Source organism: Furipterus horrens, unplaced genomic scaffold, assembly GCF_987537825.1.
Source record: "Furipterus horrens unplaced genomic scaffold, mFurHor1.1.pri manual_scaffold_3, whole genome shotgun sequence".
Lineage (NCBI taxonomy): Eukaryota > Metazoa > Chordata > Mammalia > Chiroptera > Furipteridae > Furipterus > Furipterus horrens.
This window is the reverse complement of record NW_028327173.1, coordinates 94,888,056-94,910,046: the sequence shown is the minus strand read 5'-3', so window position 1 is coordinate 94,910,046 and position 21,991 is coordinate 94,888,056. Positions and strand designations below refer to the sequence as shown.

Here is a 21,991-nt window from a genome sequence, read left to right as displayed (position 1 = left end):
CAGTGGTCTGAGCAATCCTTTAACTCCTTGTTATTGAAGCATCACCATCACCTGGGAGCTTGTTAGAGACACAGAGCTCAGGCCCCACCCAGACATACAGAACCAGCACCTGCATTTTAACAAGGTCCCCAGATGACTAATTGAGAAGCACTGGCTAATTGCATCTCCCCCAAACTGAAACCATCACCCAGAACAGGAGCAATTTTCTAGCCTCGCCGACACATCTGTGAGTGACTAAAATCTGCTGAATGACTAAAATAATTGCCCAGCCTCTTCACTCCTTCTGTTTTTGCTAGGAATGCTAGCAGAGAGTTTAGTGTGTTTCATCAGGTAGAACAATGCAGAGCCCTCCAGCAGCCATGTGGTATTTCAGCATTCCTGCAGGGGCAATTCCATTTTCCAAAACACACATCTAATGTAAGGAAACAGGTATGGCACTTGCAGATAATGACCTTTTTGCCTTGATGCATGAGAAACGGCCTGAAATCAACTATGTTCTGAAGGTGGCTATAAAGATTTTTTTTTTTATAAAAAACAGTTATCAAAGAACTGCAGGCACGTGAACTTGCCATTGACCACATGTTCCTTCTGGATGATGAGAAATCCGATTTTCTGAGTGAAAGAGAGGGAGAAATGTTACAACCCTAAGACCCGGCATGCTGAAGGAGACCTGGAGGTGGCAGTTGCAGGTGGATCCTTTCTGCCCATGAAGGGCCTGCTCCCAGCTCTGCACACAGAAGCAGTTGGTGAAATGCTTCACACACTTCAGAGATACTTATAGACTCCTAGCCACGGTCTTGAAAGGCAGGGAAGCCTGCCATGAGCAGAGAATGGTGTCTCCAACCCAGCCACCTGCTCAGGACATGGGATGTGTAGAATAATAATAGGTCGCCCATAGGCAGGTGTCCATGGCTCTGAGCTGCCAGCTGCTCAGCAGCACGTGTGAAAAGACCAGGCTATACATTGTGTCATAACACTTCTAAGAGCTACTTTCTCTGCCAGTGGGGCTGATCTCAAGTCATCTTAGTCGATTCTCACTTATGGCAGCACCCCCTTCATTATGTAAAACAATTAAAGGTCACAAAAAACTATCATCTTAGGTGATGCATCAGAGATTCAAACATAAAAATATCTCAAGTGTCTAGTGTGCAGTGCTTTCACCGCATGGTTAGCAGCCTGGAGGCTGGAGCCAGACAGTCTGGGTTCAAATCTTGCCCCTAGCGCTTATGAACTGGTGACCTTGGTTCAGCCATCTAGGAGTTCTGTGTCTCAGTTTTGTCACCCATAAAGTGGGCTGTTGTAATAAGCATCAAACAAGCACAGAGTGCCTAAATACAGTAGATGCTATATACTAGCTTTTGTAAGTAATAATACTATGCACCATTCCCATATATAATAATATAATTATCGCCAAGTCGTTTTTTGGCCTCATTTGACCTCTTTATTATTTGCCTAACCTGGTGAACTTCAGGGAAGGGCTGAGGTTTGTTTTAAAAAGAATGAAAAAGAGAAATAGCCTACAATGACAGTCTATACTATTTATTCACATTATGTTTTATTTCATAGAGATTCTTGTAAACCTAGAAACAATTTGTCAATTAAAAACAGAACTAAGTGAATCCTTGAAAACCACAACAAAAATCCCCTTTGTTAAGATTACTTTTCCCTAACACCTTAATGGAGAAGACTTAAAAGCTATTTTTACAAGCTGATAGACTTTGTTGATAAACAGAAATTACTAAAGGTTATGAGAATTAAGTAGCACATAATTAAGACTTAACAGAGGCGGACTTCCGGCCAAGATGAGGCATAGACAGACATGCTGACTGTCCCTACACAACGAAGAAGGAATACAACTACCTCAAAACTAGAAACAACAAGAAGTTACAGAAAATAAATGAAAGTCCAATGTATGAAGTTATAAAGAAGTGGTGCTTGTCCAGACAGGTAGGAGGAGCGAAGCCAAGACGGAGAGGTCAAGCTGTGCTGGCAGTGGTAGCAGTGGCAACAGCAGTGGGACAGCGGTAAGCATAGACACCTGTATTTAAGAGGAGGTGAGAAGCGCCTGGGGAACACCCCCAGCTATAGACCAGACACGTCAGCTTGCAATTCCAAAGCCGGGGAGGGCAGACCCCCATTGCCTTGGACTGTGAGGCCCGGAGGGGGTGGGGATGGAGGAGAAGGCTCCTGGTCTCTCAGTGTAGAGTGAATGGCAGGAATCCATCTTGGACCCCCACCCCGCAGAAAACACCACAGCATGGTGAGAAGGGTCGCCCTGTTGTGACGAGTGCATGGGGCTCCGCCCCCTATAGCGTAGGATGTGACAGCCCCACCCAGTAAGCAAAGGTAACCACAAAACTGTCAGAATGGCACAGATCATGATAGAGATCCCAGTGACACAGCTGACCAGGCAGCAAATATTGTATCTAATCTAATGAAGCAGTAGATAGGAAATCTCTCTGAGGCACAATTCAGAGTTTTGGTTATAAATATGCTTACAGACCTAATAGCAGATCTTAAACAAGATGGGGAAGGAATGAAGGCAAGTCCTGCTGAAATGAACAAAAACACATATGAAACTAGTGGTGAGGGAAAGAAAACCAGCGATCAAATCAACAAATTGGAACATAGGGAAGGAACAGTCAACCACTGCAGAAAGAGAAAACGAAAAGTGAGGAAAATGAAGAGAGGCTCTGAAATCTATGGGACAGGTAAAAGTGGGCCAACACCTGAATCATAGGGTTGCCAGAAAGTCGAGAACTAGAAATTGAAAAATTATGTGAAAAATAATGAAGCAAAACTTCCCTAACTTGGGAAAGGAAATAGACTTACAGGCCCAGGAAGCACAGAGAGTTCCAAATAAACTGGACCCAGGGAGAACCACACCAAGACACATTATAATCAAAATGTCAAAAATTAAGGATAAAGAGAGAATCTTAAACGAAGCAAGAGAGAAGAAAATTATGTACAAAGGGATCCCAGTAAGACTATCGGCTGATTTCTCAAAAGAAACTCTGCAGGCAAGAAGGAACTGACAAGAATTATTCAAAGGAATGGAAAGCAAAAACCTACAACCACAATTACTCTATCTAGCGAAGCTGTCATTCAGAATAGAAGGGCAGAGAAAGTGCTTCCAGGACAAAGTGAAACTGAAGGAGTTCATCAGATCCAAACCACTGTTATATGAAATGTTAAAGGGACTTGTTTAGAAGAAAGAGGATCAAAACTATGAACATTAAAATGAAAACTATCACAACAACCAACAACAGAAGCTAGGGAACCGAAACCAAGGCAAGCTAAGTAGGCAATGAGAGTGGGAAAAGAATTATAGTTATGGGGAACATTATGTGGGGAGGTCAGTGGGGAGGGGGAAGGAGGGAAAGGGGGAGATGGTACAGGAATTAAGAAGCATAGTAGGAGGGAGCGGAGTAGACAGGATGTTGAGAAGAACCATATGCACAACCAATGGGCATGGACTAAGAGGGGGGACAACTGGAGGGAGGGGTGTCACTGTGTGGAGGGGAACAAAGTGAAAAGAAATTGGGACAACTGTAACAGCATAATCAATAAAGCATATATATATAAAAAAGACTTAATTGAGGCATTTGTCCAATTAAAAAAAGGACCATGACCACAGCAGTGTGAGCACACAGAGTGTAGGAGTGAGGTCCCTCTGCAAGCTCTGTTGGGAATGTGCTGTTGGGATGCAATATATTTTAGGGAACTTCCAAAAACCTTCGGATTCTTGTAGTTCTCCTCGTTGAAAAGAAAGCAGTGCTGCCCAAATGAGTCACTTCAGGTGAGGAAAGAAAAAGACCAGAGGGAAGTGAGGCATTGAAACCTGGGGGTCATCAGGTGGCCAGAGAGTTGATAGTCGCTTCTCTAAGGTGTGAAGGTCAGTTTGCTGTACCAGTGTTGTTAGGCTACAGCTCCCAGGTAGTCTATCATCAGTAATCTAGGTGTTGTTGTCAAGGTATTTTGTAGTTGAGAAGTCCATAGTCAGTTGATTTTAAGTAAGATAGATTATCCCAGACAAACTAGGTGGGCCTGACCCAATCAGTTGCAAGGCTTTAAAAACAGAGCTGAAGCTTCCCTGAGGAGGACAACACATTCTGCCTGTGGATGGCAGCTTCACCCTGTGCCTTACTTCCAGCTGCCCTTCCTACCATCCTGGCCCATGGATTTCAGGTCTGCCCAACCTGCCCCTATAATTGTATAAGCCAGTTCCTTGCAGAATATCCCTTTCTATGTATTTCCTGCTGGTTCTGTTTCTCTGGTTGAGCCTTGAACCAGAGGTCAGGCTTCTTGCACACACTTCAGATCACACAGGTGCCCCCCAAAGCCCTGGGTCAGAAGTACTCACCCTTCTGGCCATCGTGCCTTCCCACACCTCCCAGCCCTGCTTCTCTTGCCAGGGCAGCCTGGACACTGTTCCCAGCCTCATAGTGCACTGTCAAGCACAGGGAGCCATCTAAGTCAAAACCCACAAAGGTGACAGGCATCCTTCTACCCTCCTTGTTAAGTACATACGTGGCCCTTAGACAGGTCCCTCAAATTAGATGACAAAATGGCTGAGAACAGGCAAGGATATGCAGTGCAGGCAGAAGGGAGCAAGGCAGAAAGAAGATAGCTGAAGATTTAACATTAAACTTCAGGTTGGAAAGAATTTCATTAATTCTGCAATAGTAAGAAAATGCCATGACTTTTATCTTTGTCTGGACAGCACAAAGGTTAGAGAGAGGGTGCTCTGACCCACTGGGAATTTGAGGGCCAATCTGAAAAGGGAGCAAACATCTCTCCAAGGCCCCATCCAGCTCGGACATTCCATGATCATACAGAGAGCCGCTAAGAAGCCTTAAATATGCATATGGACTAAATTTCAAAGACTCTTCCACTTAAAGTGATAGTGTCAAAACACAACTAGCTGAAATTAGCCATGTGGTCTGAATAAAGGGTTTTGAGGGTGCAGAGTCTCAAGTGTGGGTCCAGGCGGTTCCAAGACCCAAATCCAGTTCCACTGTCACCTCTGAATCAGGAGCTCTAGAATATGCTGTCTACAAACTCCGCAGGCTGGTGACAGGGCATTGCTAGGGGCACCTAAGTGGGAAGTGCTACAAGAGGAACCTAAAAGTCAGGTGACTATAACAAAAAAAAAAAAAAACAACAAAGTCCTTCCCAAAAACATCTCTGAACATGTCCATCAAGAACCTCAACATACAAAATACCCTTCTTTGGCCAACATCAAAGGCTCCGTCTTCTCATTTACTCTTTGCAACCCATGTTTGGCCTGATGGATTTTAAAAGCCTATGGTTTTGACCTGACTGGGTTGCTTAGTTGGTTGGAACATTGTCCCATGGACCAAAAAGGTTGCAGTTTCAATCCTCAGTGAGGGCACATGCCTAGGTTGTGGGTTTGATCCCTGGTAAGGGTACATATGGAGGCAACCAACTGATGTTTCTCTCTCACATCGATGATTCTCTCCCTTCGTCTTTCTCTAAAATCAACAAATATATCCATAGGTGAGGATTTTTTTTAGAAGCCAATCAAATTCTAAAAGATAGACAAAATCCTATGGTTTTGCTTATTTGATGACAAATAATGTTTATATCAATACAACTTCATTAAAAAAAGAGATTCCCTATTCATATAAAACTGAGTCTATCTCAGCACTGGCAGGCAGAGAAGACTTATAGCTCACAGCCCCTCAAATGAGGGTGGTAGAGCTGGACAAGAGCTGTGCTTTGTGCTGAGACATGCTGAAGCTTCCAGGCCAGGGTGGTGGGTAAGAGACAGAGCTCTGTGCTGGCAGAACTCACCCTTGCTTCAATGGCTAAGGTATTTGTCTGCCAGAAATACCAGTTAGGGAATGAGGTTTTAACATTCTCCTCCCACCTCCCCACCCCCCGACAACATACTTATCTAACTAACTATTCACTGGATTTTGGAATCATGATTATTTAAAAAAATTTGAAACCAGTCTTAAAAAGACATGTCCCATCCTTTTATAATATGTAATAAAACACAATGCTTATTCTTTCTTAAATATATTTTTTAAAAATTGTGTATATTCTGAAGTCTATATTATCTTAGAATTGCTTAATGTTCCTAACTTTTCTAAAATAGCCCACACACTCTGGCCAGGTGGCTCAGCTGCTTGGGAGTATTGTCCCATATACCAAAGCATTGTGGGTTCAGTCCTTGGTCGGGCCACATAACTAGGTTGTGGGTCAGGACAGGTATGGAAGGAAACCAATTGATGTTTCTCTCTCTGTCATATCCTCGAGTGAGGGTTAAAAAAAAAAAATAGCCCACATGATTTTTCTGATCAGAGTTGGCTAGTAACAAAGGAATATGTGAATTTGACTGACAATATTTATGAGAAATGTGCTCTGTAGGAGAGAGGCTGAGGCCCAGAGTGTGGGTGCAAAGTGGGGGTTAAATTCCTTCCTTCCCTCTTCCAGGCTAGAGGAAGTCACTCAACCTGTCTGTGGTCTGGTTTCCTGGTTTATGGAGTAGACAGTAATCACGCCCACTCCATACTGGTGCATATCTAACCACTGTAGAAGGCTTCCTGTTTGCTACTATCCTTATAGACCTCAGCCACCTTGGTGAGGCTCTGGGTGGGCTATGTCACTAAGAGACTAGTGTCAGTGAATCAACTCCTTCTGCATGGGACCTAAATTGTCCTGTGTTTTAGGCAACACTTAGTCAGAAACCACAGAATGATATGGTGTACAAGCTCCATATGACAGGATTATTATTTTTTAATAGCTTCTGCTATTCAGGAAAAGCTGACGAGGTTACTTGAAAGGAAGAAGAGTCTCTTCTGGGTAATGGTCTTTGCCCCAGTGGAGGTTGTGGGAGGAGGGCACCAGCTGTCCCTCTCTTCCCGACCCCCACATCCCCCTGCGGTGATTCATTCTAGCCAGGAAACTCACACCCAGACCCATCTCTCCCCCCTTCACAAATTCCTAGCCCAGATTCCACCAAAGAATCAGAGAGGTGTGAATACAGGAGAAACATGCTTCTATGCTGATAAAAGCACTCACTCCTCTTAATAAGCACAGCAAGGAGTCAGGACCCTTTCATTGAACACTACTTTAGGAGAAAAGCCAGTTGTTGCAGCTTCCCTGGCTGCACCGCCCAGGCCACTCTGCTGAACCAACCCAGGACACTGCGCCACACAAGATGAACTGGAACAGCTCTCTGGAGGAGGGAGCTGAGACAGGCTCAGGAGAGGGCAGCATCTCCCCAAACTGTAGTTAAGCACCGCAGTTAAACACTATTCTGGGGATGGCTCGAAGAATGAGAAACCCATAAAAATACATGGCACTGCTGAATGGCTTAGTGGGCCACACAAAGGGGCAAGCCCACATGAAGGCTGCTGGGTCACTGCCACCACACTGCACAGCCCTGTAGCAAGTACACACGTCACTCAGAGGCCACTTTTCCAAATTCACCATCCTTTCAGACTGAGCCGACTCTCCCTTTCCTCTCCCAACCCTCCTCTTTTATCAATCAAACAGCTCAGAAGCACATTGCAACCCTGGAGTAAAACTTCCCCGCTGAATGGAAGAAAGCCCTGCTTTCACATAGCATCCTCTGACCTTGCCTGGGAGACCAAGGGGTTGGCAGTGCCACCTGCCTCACTTGGGCACTTGCTTCCTCCAGCCTGACTCCCTCTCAGCCTCGGGGCTGCTGACACCCACATGGCGGCCAACAGAGGTCCCTCCAAGCAGAATGTGAGCCATGCAGGTCACACCCAGCAAGGGGAAGAACTCCAGAGCTTCAGCTCACTAACTGGCCTCCTGTGTCTGAGCACCCCATGAGCCTGTCTCCTCTACCGAATTTGCCCTCCTTCCTGCCGCTCACTCAACCAGGCCTAAATGTGAATGTGCCACTCTATAATTACTGTCCTGGCCAAGGACACAGGGCCCCAGGAATCATAGAAAATAGACAGGGGATTGTGAAATTCCTTATTATAGCAAGAGGGCCTGATATTGCCAGTCATGTAGACTCAAATAACATTTTAGGGCATGACTACAAAAGGTTGCTATTATCACAATAGCTCCAAAATTTCCCTTCCCCATAGGAAACTGCTGTTTCCTTTTAATTTAGTACCTGCCAACCTAAAGGAATGGTCCAAACAGTCTGAAGGCTGTTTTCTCCATTTAGAGAGAGAGAAAATAAAAACTATGAACATTTAAATATTTCCTACCAATCACATTCCAGTGTCTGGCAGACACAGGGACATGGACATTTCAATGCTCAGATGCAGAAGTACCAAATGAATTAGCTGCTGAATATCTATCATGTCTCCAGTGCTGGGCTAAGTAGCAACTCCCACTCACTGTGGGCCAGACCTTTAGGAGGCATTTTTCATGCATTAAATTCACTTAATCTGCCCAACAACTCTATGGTGTAGGTATTGTTTTTAATTGACGTATTACACAGGAGGATCTTTTTTTTTTTCACTAGAATTTTAATTTTATTTTTTAATATGCTTTATTGATTATGCTCTTGCAGTTGCCCCAATTTCTTTTCCCTTTGTTCCCCTCCACCCAGTGACCTCCCTCCCTCCAGTTGTCTGCCCCCCCCCTTAGTTCATGCCCATTGGTTGTGCTTATAGTTCCTCTCAACATCTTCCTGTCTACTCCACTCCCTCATACTATGCTTAATTCCTGTACAATATCCCTCTTTCCCTCCTTCCCCCTCACCACCGACCTCCCCTCCAAATGTTCCCCATACCTATAATTCTTTTTCCACTCTCATTGCCCTTGTTTCAATTCCCTAGCTTCTGTTGCTGGTTGTTGTGATACAGTTTTCATTTTAATGTTCAGAGTTTTGATCCTCCTTCTCCTAAACAAATCCCTCTAACATTTCATGTAACAGTGGTTTGGATCTGATGAACTCCTTCAGTTTTACTTTGTCCTGGAAGGACTTTCTCTGCCCTTCTATTCTGAATGATAGCTTCGCTGGATAGGGTAAACGTGGTTGTAGGTTTTTGCTTTTCATTCCTTCGAATATTTCTTGCCAGTACCTTCTTGCCTGCAGAGTTTCTTTTGAGAAATCAGCTGAGAGTCTACTTGGGACCCCTTTGTATGTAATTCTCTTCTCTCTTGCTGCTTTTAAGATTCTCTCTTTATCCTTAATTTTTGACATTTTGATTATAATGTGTCTTGGTGTGGTTCTCCCTGGGTCCAGTTTATTTGGAACTCTCTGTGCTTCCTGGACTTGTAAGTCTATTTCCTTCCCTAGGTTAGGGAAGTTCTGCTTCATTATTTTTTCACATAATTTTTCAATTTCTAATTCTTCTTCTTCACCTTCTGGCAGCCCTATGATTTGGATGTTGGCCCACTTATAGGTGTCCAATAAGTTTCTGAGCCTCTCCTCATTTTCCTCACTTTTCGTTTTCTCTTTCTGCACTGGTTGAGACTGTTTGTTCCTCCCCTACGTTCCGATTTGTTGATTTGATCCCTGGTTTTCTTTCCCTCACCACTAGTTTCGTATATGTTTTTGTTCATTTCAGCAGGACTAGCCTTCATTCCTTCCTTATCTTGTTTAAGATCTGCTGTTAGGTCTGTAAGCATATTTTTAACCAAAACTCTGAACTGTGCCTCAGAAAGATTTCCTGTCTGCTGCTTCATTAGATTAGATACAATATTTGCTGCCTGGTCAGCTGCGTTACTGGGTCTCTATCATGATCTGTGCCATCCTGACCGTTTTGTGTTTACCTTTGCTTCCTGGGCAGCGCTGTCACATCTCCTATGCTATAGGGGGCAGAGCTCCATGCACTCGTCACAGTCGAGCAACCTGTCTCACTATGCTGTGGCGTTTTCTGCCGGGGTGGGGGTCCAAGATGGATTCTTGCTGTTCACTCTCCGCTGAGAGACGGGGAGCCTCCTCCTCTGTCCCCACCCCCTCCGGGCCTCACAGTCTAAGGCAATGGAGGTCTGCCTTCCCCAGCTTTGGAATCACAAGCTGATGGGTCTGGTCTGCAGCCGGGGGTATTCCCCAGGCGCTTCCTACCTCCCCCTAAATATGGGTGTCTGTGCTTACCGCTGTCCTGCCTCTGTCACTGCTGCTGCCTCGGAGAGCACCGCTTGACCTCTTCTCCCCGGCTTCGCCCCTCCTACCTGTCTGATGAACACCACTTCTTTATAACTTCACATGCTGGACTTCCATTTATTTTCTGGAACTTCTGGTTATTTCTGGTTTTGCAGTAGTTGTATTCCTTCTTAGTTGTGGAGAGAGATGGAGCGTGTCAGTCTAGGCCTCCATCTTGGCCAGTACACAGGAGGATCATGAAGCTCAGACGAATTAAGTGACTTGTCCAAGATCACATAGCTAAGGAGAAGGAGATTTCCTTGGCTTTGCTCATCTCAGACTCTTCTTCAGAGCCTCGGACAGAAGCCACCACTGTCAGGCACACCACATGGGCTCAGATACCTATCAAATGCAGAACTGTGTGATGGATTCTTCTTGTCCAGTGCAGGTACTTTACCTGCATTCCTCTTTCCTTAAATTTCTACAATGGAACCAATTAGTCAGTAAACCCAAATAACCCAATCTTACATGGAACTCATCATGGTCCACCTATTCATATGCTGATAAAATTTGGTAAGCATAAAACCCAGCTACCCAATATGAGCCCTAAAGTTCAATTTCCTTTCCAGATGAGTTCTTTCTATCACCTTATTTTTTTTTCTTTTAACTAATATTACAGTTACTGAAAATGAGGAACAGCCGTTTAAATACTATCTCTCTGCTCAGCAATCTCTTCTGTTTAAAAACAGTGAATAACGTTCAATAGTACACACTTAAGAATTTAGTAACAGTCTACCATATTTAATAAGAGAAGAAATATACAAGGAGAGAAATGACTTCTAGTATCAGAATAATTTCAAGTTTGCAGAAGTCTCCGAACTTCAACTCTGTCGAGCGTTTCCAAGCTAAGTGAAGGAGCAGACAGAGCGCGGGTGGTTTTAGGGCCAAGAACACCTTGGAAATTAGCATCAAGGTTTTCCAGCAGCCACATCCGAAGTAACAATTCTCAGCCCTCCTTTTCTGAGACACTATCCATTCTGTGAATCAAACACACTTACTGAACTGCTTGTGTTTCGTTAATTAGATTATGCTTGGAGCAAATGAAAGCCCCAGGCCTTCAGATGTAACTGTCAGAGGAGTGTGCTTCCCACTCTGCCCCACAATAGCATGCACTCGGCTTCCCCAAATGTCAGAGGCCAGGAACATTACACAACTTCTATTTCTCATCATCAGTGTTGTCTATATTCTGTTATTTTATGAGCTTGGCTAGTGATCAGAAAATTAGGGGTTGGGTATATGATAAATAGAATATACTTTAACAAGAGTTCATTGTATCATTACTATGTAACATCTATCAATAATAAATGCATTTCACTTTCTGGCATAATTTCCCTACACAGGAAAGAATTATTAGCAACTTAAACAAGGCTTTCCTTTTTAATTTTCTTACCTTTCTATCTTCTCTTGCATTTGCATTTAAAAAAACCTTTTCCTTTGAAAGCTCATATATTCACAAAGAAGACAGAATAGTTTAATAACTACCTACATATATCATCTGCTAGGGTCAGCGATTATCAATATTGTGTTTCTCTTGGTTCTTCTGCCTTTTTTCTCTCTTTCACTCTTTCCTGTACTATTTTAAATCAAATTCTTGAAATCATGTCATTTCACTTCTAAATATAAATATATGTCTCTATAAAAAGGGCATTTTCTTATACAAAGATAATGCCATCATCACATATAACAGAATTAATACTTCTTTCATATTACTTAATATCCAGTCTGTATTCAAATTACTCAGTTACCTCAAAAAAGTTCTTTATAGTTATATTTAACAAAATCAGGTCCAAACAAGATCCACATGTTGCACATGTCTTAGGTCCCCTTCAATCTAGAAAAGCCTGTAGCCCCTCCCTCCATGGCACCATCTTGTTGCAAAAGCCAGATGGGACAGTTCCTGGGTGGGTCTATTAGTCATGCAGCAGCATCCTGGGAGGTGCTCCAACTTCCAATGATGCTAAGATGAATCAAGGAATTCAAGTGCTGGCATCTCAGCCTCCCATCCTGGAGCTGCTTATCAACATTTTCCCTGCTGGTTTTAGCATCCTCTGGTAATCAATGCCCATATCCATTATTCATTAGGGGATAAAAATGGTGCTTGGATTTTGTAATTCCACCATTCATTCTGCATTTTTATCACCTTGAATTATTTTGTAAAGAAGAATGTTTATTTGCCAATGATGGCTATTTCTGTATGCAGAAATATAGCTAATTCAGAAAAGGCAGCACTATATAGTCATGATCACTCTGGATAATGAAAAATTTCACACGTCACATCACCCTTCAATGACTCCCACTGCACTCAGTGCAAAAGCCATGTCTTTCACAATGACTGAAGACCTTGTGTAATCACCACCCCTCCCCTCTGAGCTTATCACCTGCCAGTGTCACTCCCACTGGCTTCCTTGCTGCATTTACTGTCTATTCCTGTACCTGGAGTACTCTCCCAAGAAGGTCTTAAGACTCCCTCCTCTCTTTCTTCAGGTCTCTGCCCAAGTGTCACCTTATCAGGGAAGCTCTGCCCTATACAAAATAGCAATCCCTACCCCTTCTCACTTCCCCAAGGTCTCCCTGATGACTTATCATATAGGGGAGAGTGTCTTTGGAACCATGTTCTTAGGCACCTTCTCCAGGCCCATTGAATCGAAAACTGGGGTTGGGCCCAGGCATCTGTATTAAAAAGCCCTGCAGTGACTCTGATGACTCCCAGGTTTAAGAACCACTGCAGTGGACTTTACAAAACATTCTATCATTTAATCCTCCTAATAACCCTATGCGGTAGGTATTATTTTACCATCCCACTTTAGAGGTAACAAAACACATACTCCTGGGCCTCACCCCTGGAGATTCTGGTTCAGGGATCCAGGCAGGGTCCCAGAATCGGCATGTGTAACAGATTCCCAAATTGGTTCAGGGACCAATTTTGAAAACCAGTACTATGAACACTGTAGGTAGAGTTACGCAGATATTAATCCAGAGACCCCATAATTAACAATCCCTTTGGAGCATTAGCATATAAAAATAAAACATAACAAAGCTACATTATAGCTTATAACACCTGTTGGCTAACTGACATATGATTTTGTTTCTCCATTGAAGAAAATTCTTCTTCCAATGTCCAAAGGGCAAGTCAGGCAGAGGTATAAAAGACCTGAAGTTGCAAAGAAATTCAATTCTCAGACTATTTCAGCTGAAAGGAAACTTGGAAAACACCCACTATGGCTGGTAGAGTCAAATGCCAGGCAGATAAGAAATGTGCCAAACAGACCTGGTGTGCGGGGCGGGGCCTGTGGCAAATCACGGAGTGCTTGCCCAGTTTAAAGATCATTAAATTCAATTAGAAAATAAAACGCTGTCTAGGTCACACAGAATATGACGAGGGTCAGGATCTGGCTACACGCTGCCAGCCTGCGGACACTAAGCCTCACCCAACTTGCTCATTTTATTGAAGGGGAAAATAAGGTCACAGAGTTAGTTGGTAGCAAAAGCAAGACATGAATTCTGAGCCTGGGGAGCTCCGTATCTGGAGAACACAAATCACTTGGATCGCTTCTAGTTTATTTTTAAATAGAGATTCCAATAAAAACAAGAAGTAAGCTTGATGTGACATAAGGCAGTTAAAATTAGCTCTTTCCTCCTCCCCCAAATCAGGAAACCCCTGTGCTATTTCAGCCTAACAACATCAGCCAACTAAACCAAGGGTCAGAGAGCCAGCCACTGGGAAGGGATTTTCAAGAAACAAGTCCTTGGTGAGGGGATATACTGGCCAGAAGGAGCAATAAATGCTTTTCCTCCCAACCCAAGAGAAATGGCATGTTCTCGGCAGCAATAGCAGCAGGAGGATTTGAGATGCTTTGAGACCCAATGCCATCCTGTCCCATGGCCATCTTGCTTCCAGCAGAACTTGTTCCATGATATATCAGCTTTGAGTATGCTGCAAATGGGGGTTAGGTGGGATGAGACTTTTGATACTACAGAGCAACAGGTCTCAGCTAAGTCCTGCCCTAGGACTTAACCGATAATGCCCCCTCTAAGGCAAAGCCTCTTGTCCCATGTGGGAACAAAGCCTATGAGGGCATGAGTCTGCAGTTCCTTCCAGGCAAGTCCAAGGGTCATGCTGCATTTACCACACTCACACACCCATGCCCTGCTGTGTACATAGTGTGGGCTTGGTGAGCAACACATTTATAACCTTCAAGTAACAGAATACTCCTCTTCTTAAATCCCCACTGTGCACGTCAAACTCCTCACAGCTCATTAGAGTTCACAGCACAGGACAAAGCCCTACTGTGACCCCCACTTACTCACAGCTGTGTGGCCCTGAGGCAACCACTTACCCTCTTAAGAGCTTAGTCAGGCCCTGATGGGCATGGCTCAGTTGGTTGGTAGCCAATTCCATTCCTGGTTGGGGCACATGCCTGGGCTTTGGGCCCGGCCACCAGTTGGGACACAAGCAAGAGGCAACTGATTGATGTTTGTCTCACATATTGATGTTTTTCTCCCTCTCTCTCTATCCTCCTTCCCCTCTAAAAATAAGTAAATAAAACCCTAAAAAACAAACAAACAAACAAACCTTAGTCAGGGGCCTCCTTCTCTCCTGGAAGTCAGGGGTGTGTCTCCCCTTGGGGTCGGGGGGGGGCACTCTATCTCTAAAATATAAAGTTCTAACCCCAGGAACTCAGATCTGGACCTGAGGAGCATTACAGTGAAGTGCTGCTCTGCTGTATTCCAAGAGTGGCTGTTGGAAGCTTTGTGAAATGCATACACAGAGCTCTGCACCTCACCCAACAGAGCAGTTAAGCAAATGTTCCCAACAGACTAAGAATCAAAACGTCCTCCCAAGCATCTCCTCCAGGTCTTTGGAGGTAGGAGACAGTGCCTCACCACATGTTTCCTTTTCCATTGTCACACCCACATTATTTCTCACCTGCAATAGCTTTCCAGGAAGGTGTTACTTTTAATTCACCTGACACTGCTGACAGATTACTGCCCCTATGGCACAGCTCTCCTGAAAATGCCAAGTCAAGTCCCAATTCTGAGCATACTCGTCACAGTTCTCTGTGATTTCACCCCAGCCCTATTTCCCTTCTTACTCTCTGCTCTCCTCACATAACTCGATGTTCCTGGCAAATCAGATCGTTCTAAGCTTTATACTGCCTGCCACTCCCAGCCTCTCTCTGTCTCTGTCTACTGAAACCCCTTCCCACCCATTAAGGATCAGCTCTTCCTGCACCTTCCTCCATCAACTACCGACCGCTAGGCCAGATGTAACATCTTCCTTATAGACCCCAGAGGACTCTATAGCCACATTCTAGAACCTTGGATTCCCCTTCCCTTGTACCTGTCATTGTCTTCCCCACAGCCATGAGCTCCTTGAGAATGAAAACCATGCTTGCTCCTCTCTGTAGCCTTCTTTTTTTATCAGTATATAAATATTTTATTTTTTTTCACACTAATCATGTCATGAATTCCTAGGGAATGAGTTCCAGCAGCTCAGGCTCCTTTCCACTGGTTCTCACAAAGTGTGCATCTCTGGGTGGAGCAGGCTGACACTTCAGTTGAACCCGGCACCTTTCTCTTTGGCGTCCTTCTTTTTCTGATCCTGTTTCTTCACATGTTTCAGGAAGCTATCTCGACTCTTAGAGTGCTTAATATGCTCAATACATACATTAATTCTCTTGGCAAGAATCTTGCCCTTAATTTGTTTGTTTACAACAATGCCCACTGCCTGCTGGGTGACATTGTAGACTCCTCTAGTTTTGCTATGGTAACATTTGTGGGGCATTCCTTTTTGAACAGTGCCCATTTCCTTGATGTCCACAATATCACCTTTCTTGTAGATTCGCATATATGTGGCCAAGAGAACAACTCCATGTTTTCTAAAAGGCCTAGAGAACATATAGTGGGTGCCTCTCCTCTTTCCCTTTGTGTTCAGTCATTTTGGAGAATTACTGGAAGATGGTGGTTCTGGCCAAAAAGAAGCTCTGTGCATCCTTCTTCATGTCCAGTACCTATCAGATGCTCAATAAATGCTAAATTAAAACAACAAAAAGAAAAGAGGCACAAATTTCCATGAGAGCCAAAGAACTGGGTCATTTAAGAAAGGACTGCAGCATGTATTAAGTACCTTTACATGAAGTCACAAAGGTCTGTCAGGAATGGAACCTCTGAGGGCATCAAGATTCTCAGTGCTGCCCAACCACAGAAAAGCTAGTGGGCTTATTTGATAGAGCAGCTCTCCACTCATCCCCACTTGGGCTCCCAATGGGCACTACTGCCTCAGGGAGGACATCTTCTAAGCTGCTACCATGGTGTTGGTAGGGGCAGCTTTTATCACTTAGGGAGGCCTTGCATGTGTTACGCACCATGCATGGCACCTTTTATTTTTCTTTTTATTCTTGGAAGAAAACCATGAGGTATGTAATTATTATCTTTTTTTTTTTTTTTTTAACAGATGGGATGAACAGGCTTGGAGACTTTCAATAACATACTTAGGTTCACACTGGACGAGGTGACCAGGTTCTTCACACACATTTTGTTTAAATTTCATCTGCACACCCTTCCTCATTGGTAGGTGTTCTTCTAATTTGAGGCTCAGGAAAATAACTCACTGGCTGTCTGTGGAGCCCTGGTGAGGAGGTAACAGGAGGGAAAGGGGCAGGATCTGGATGAGCAATCCCTGTGTATTAGGTGTAGTACCTACAAAGGGTACAGCAGCCAGTGAGGGAGAAAGGTACAGTGAGACTCCAGGTTTGGCTCTGCCTCAGTGACCCATAAGTATTCCCTTTGGTACTAAGTTTTCTCATTTGTAAAAGGAATGTTAAACAAGATTACAAAGGAGATTAGAGTATGCCACTCTAAAATATTCCACTTTGAGCTGAAGGCAACTAAGAAACAGCAGACACAAGAAAAGCTCTTTACCCCCTCCTTTCAGCCTAAACGTGGGGCATAAATTTTCCTCTGTGAAGGTGTCCCTCTTTCTTTCTCCACTTGAACGAGGAAGTGGAGACAGGACAACTCTTATTACAGGGGATGACACTGATTTGAGTCCACATAACACACCTCACTGAAATAGCCCTTATCTTCCATTTGTTTCCTCATATAGTTACTTCTCCACAATTCACCACCCCTGTAAGCCCAAACCCTTTTCCTGTCTTGTCACCGCCCCACAAATTTATTGCTCTTCATCAAAATGGTATATAAGCTCTCAGGCCTAACTGCTTCTTTAGGTTTTCAATTTCTCTTCTGTGAGAACTGTGTATATATAAAAATTAAAATATTAAACTCAAAATTTGCATGCCTTTTCTCCTGCTGATCTGTCTTTAGTTAGTTTAATTTATAGGGCCCCAGGTACTGAACCTAAGAGGGTAAAGGAAAAAGTTTTTATGACATTTCATAATTGTGTGATTGTTTTTGTCATCATTATCACAAAATGTTGTTAGAGAATGAAAAGTCTGTACAAAATTTAGTGGTAGCATTAAGATGAGCTCAATCTTACAGGATGTAGCCTTTTGAATTTCTCCTTTCATCTGCGAATGTTGGTCCTTTCTAGCCCACAGTCATTATTCCACCAACAGTAACCAGATGGATAATAAGGAGCAAGAGGTAGGAGCTCCAGAAAGAGAGCTTGGCGGTCTAGGAGGCTCAATACGGGAAGTGACCCCTAGAATGAAACCTGAGAGATGTGGTGGAGGTGTCTGCTGAAGGGGTGGGGAGAACATGTCAGCAGAGGGAATGGTAGGGTTAAGGGGAGAAAGTAGCCACTCATTCCTTAGGTGACACCATAGCTTGTGGCTATTATTCCCACTACAACTAAAATACGCATCAGCCTTCTATCAGGGTTTCGCATCCTTTAAACCCCTCTTGAATTTTGATAAAAATAAAGCCAATATGCTTCTCCCTGCTCTCCCACTCAGCCCCAATCTGGTAAGGCAGCACCATGGGCACAGGTGGAGACTGATGGTGATCTGTTTTCAAAGACTGAGTCAAGCTTCTCTCTTTGTTTCATGTTCACTCCCCAAGTGCTTCCCTAGCCCAAGTTCTGGCCCTTTCCCTCCTGCGGTGACAGCCTCAGCTTTCAAGCTCATGATGCTTGAGATTCAAAATGACTGTATCCATAAGAGTTCACCTTCCCTCCTCTTCTCTCCTACAGGCTGTCCCATGGAAACAGCACTAGCCAGGAGACAGACTGGAGAAGGCAGTAGAAAGAGGAGAAGCTTTGAAATTGGTTGGAATTTCCATTTGCCAAGTACTGGCTATGTGGCACTGAGCAAGGTACTTAACATGCTCATGAATTGCTTATGAAAAGATCACAGGTGCTATCTGGAAGACTTGATGTGCGAGTTAAAAGAAAATGATGATACAAGGCAAAATGCCTGGCATGTTCGTGCTGGTGCCTGGCACAGCACATTATTATAATAATTCAGGGACACAGTTCAACAACCGTAACAGAGGCTATAACAGAAATGCTCCTGTAGTTCCAGGTGAGCCTCATATAAATGAACTTTTGTAAAAGTTTATAACCCTTGTGAAAGCTGAGGACTTTTTGCATAAGAATGGCAACTTCCCATGACTAGATTTCTAACCACAGCATAAGGGCCTTTCTAAATGATTCATTGTGTAAACGACAAAACCGATTTTCAAGGTCCTATGTGAAAAAGGATGAGACAATTGCCATAGCAAATGTGTAAAGCTGTCCTTATGAAAATGAATGGGGGCAGACTGGGAAAGGACAGCCTCCCATGTCCTGGAGATGGGAGAACCAAGAGATTTTTCCCAAGGTCTTTGTGGTTTTGATGAAATCAGTTTGGAAGGGACGCATTAGTATTTGGAAAAGCAGAAATAGAGGCAATATAGATTTAAAGTAAATCTATTTAAAATAGTATTTTCACACTACATTCCTTCTTTAAGGATAAACTTAAATGATCAGAAGCCCCATCTTTTACGCTCCATGTGAACGTGCGTATTATCATCACATACACATATTCATATTCCAATCACTTAATACTATTCAAAATGACCTGCTGTGAGGTGGCTCCTGTGAGTTCTTAGTTCTGAGGGAACGTGTTCAGGAAACACAGCACTTCATGAAGAGAAATATTTTCTATTTTAAGGCCTTAGAGAGGCTCAGCAGATAGATTCACAGATGCCCTTGGGAGGGTCGGTGAGATGCGAGTTTCTCAGGAAGCATTCCCACATATCAAATTGAGAGCGACCATATTAACTACAAATGATTTAAAGTTTTAAAAAGCTTTGCCATTACATCTTTTTGTTCAAAAGATTTTCTTTTAAAAGTCTACTTTAATATAGTACAAGAGGCCATTTCAAGGTGAATTTTTGAGGGCATACTTGAAGCTCATTTTTAGTAAGACAAATATCAAACCTCACCAAAAAACTTACACCATAAATTTTTGTTCTCTCCCTCAACTCTTCCCCATCTTTGGTCCAGAACATAAAGACACAGAAAAAGTCATTCCATGACTCCACTTTGCATGTGATGCTGTAGTCACTGGTTAATCACTTCTATGGTATTAGGCGACATTCAAATGTAAATGCTATCATACAAAACAACCCAGAGATCTGGGGTAAATGTTCAGCCAACACTTCTGATTCATGCTGGGCAGCCTTTTACAAAGTTGACAGAAGAGAAAGACAAAACAGCAGAAACCAGTGAACAACTCGTTTATCATCTTTGGTGACAGAGCTCTGCAGCCAGCATGAGGGTGGGGCAGAGGGAGAGAAGAAGCATGTTTGGCAATAAAATACAAGCAGAGAAAACAGTAAGAAATTAGTTTGGGAAAAATAAAAAAAAATTCAAGTGATGTGCTTTATGCAAAATAAATAAACTTGTAGAGTTAACAGATTTTAAAAAATCATATAACTTAAATCTCCATGTATTTCTCTCATTTTATAAACAAATCCTGGGCCCAAGTGGCTAAATATATTTTGATTCATGGGCTAAGGTAGCAATCTGCCCAGTAGAATTAAGAATATAATCCAAGTTTAGTAACTGCTCAATTAGCATTTTGTTCCTTTAGGTAAATAATATGGGTTTAAATGCTAGGTGTGTCTGTGTGAAAACTTATTTTTAGTCACCATTTTGTTCCAAAATGTAACATTGAATTTCAAATCAAACCCATCTTGATTTTAAAGATATGTGTCTCCTTAACATAATTCAACTCCATCAAAGTTATTGTGTGTCTAACAAATTGAGATGAAGCAGAATTGAAAGGAACAAATCATTTCATTTAGGCAACCAAATTCTAAATTCAAAATTGAAATGCAGAATAAAGTACAGTCCCAGGAACTATGAAAATGAAGCCATCCCGGGTCATCCCCCCATGTTTTGACTTCCTCAATGCAGAAGTCCTGGAAGCAGAGCTTCAGGAACTGTGGCTTCCTTGGCCTGCTGAGCCAGATTCCCAGGACCCTATACCCAGACAGAAATGGATGCTCTGAGGGTGAAGCTGCAGGAGCCAGAGTGTGACAGAGCCCAGGAGATCCTGACACACACGATAGTCTTAGAACCTTTGCCTTAAAGGAATTTTTCACACTCCAACCACCACCATACAAATAACACCTTCACCTGTTAGTACTGGGGAAGGGGGAAAACTTTTCCTCTATCCTCTCAAGTTCAAGCATTAGACACCTATGAATTAAACTGACAAAGACGGATTAACAAGAGAAAGGACAAAGTTTATTGAGGAAGGTTTGTATGGGGGCGGGCGGCTCACGAAAAAGTAGCTAGAAAAAGCAGTTAGAATTTGGGCCTTATACACTATCTTAAAACAGGGAAGGAATTAGGATTTCAAGGGACAATAATAGTGTTAGTCAAGTCTGTTCATGCAATTCTCTTCTGGTGACAGAAGTCATACTTTCCCCCTGAGGATAAAGGGGGATTTGTAACAGTTGAAGTCTTTTGAAAGGATCTGTTAGGCAGTCAGGGGGTTGCAGAGAAAGCCTCGTCCTGCATTTGTTGATTCTCAAATGCCTTCAGCTCAAAATAATTCTTCTGTCACAGTGGCAAACTGGGGACCCTTCATTAGCAAACAGTCAGCAGATCACCACATTTATTCCTAAATGCATTCTTGCATTCTTGTCATGCAAATGGAGAGTTTATTGCAGGGGGTGGGGGTGGGGGTGGCAAGAGGCTGGTTGCCAAACAGGCCTCAGGTCATATGGTTTTTGTATCCAGGACTTGAATTTAGATATTTTGATTTTAAAACTAGATTATGCTTTAAGAACAAAACAAACAACCTTGCTCCCAAATACACACAGATTCCCTTCATTTAAACACATGATTGTCTCTTTTCAATAGGCTAGCATAATTTACCACCATGACCATTAAAGAGATCAGCCCTTAATACACTAAGCCATCAATGAGGGCTAACTCCGTTGTTTACTGAAGCATAATTAAATACTTAGCAACCAGCCAACTGTCTAAGGACCACAGGTTGCTCTTGAATTGTCCATCTGCTTCTAAACATGGTAGTCATTGATTGATGACCCCAGAGACTAGGGTGTAGTTAAATCTAGTGAAGAGCTAATCTTTGTCAAACACTAGAACCTGTTCGAGAACAGTTCTTCGAGAAGAAGGAAAATATCTCATTTTGAGAGGACAAGTAGGAAGTAAAAGAAGAAACTTACATTATATATTTCGGATATCATTTACTTAAGTAAATTTCAGACTTGGTTCATCTATTCCTAAGATCTTTTAAGAGGATTTCTACTAAGGAATGGTACACAAATTAGAATATACAGCCCTATTTTCTGATGGCATTGGAGAAATATCTTGGTTTCTGCAGCTTTTTCTTCTGGAACTGCACTGCTCAATATGGAAGCCACATATGGTTATTTAAACAAATTTAAATTAATTAATATTAA

At 43.0% G+C, this 21,991-nt stretch overlaps 1 protein-coding gene and 1 pseudogene across 2 annotated transcripts in view; both read right to left on the bottom strand.

Moving 5' to 3' along the window:
* The window catches only part of SLC22A23 (solute carrier family 22 member 23), a 192,026-nt gene that overhangs the window by 53,883 nt on the left and 116,152 nt on the right, over positions 1 to 21,991 (bottom strand). The window lies entirely within an intron of this gene.
* Positions 15,565 to 16,037, bottom strand: LOC150015530 (large ribosomal subunit protein eL21 pseudogene; annotated as a pseudogene).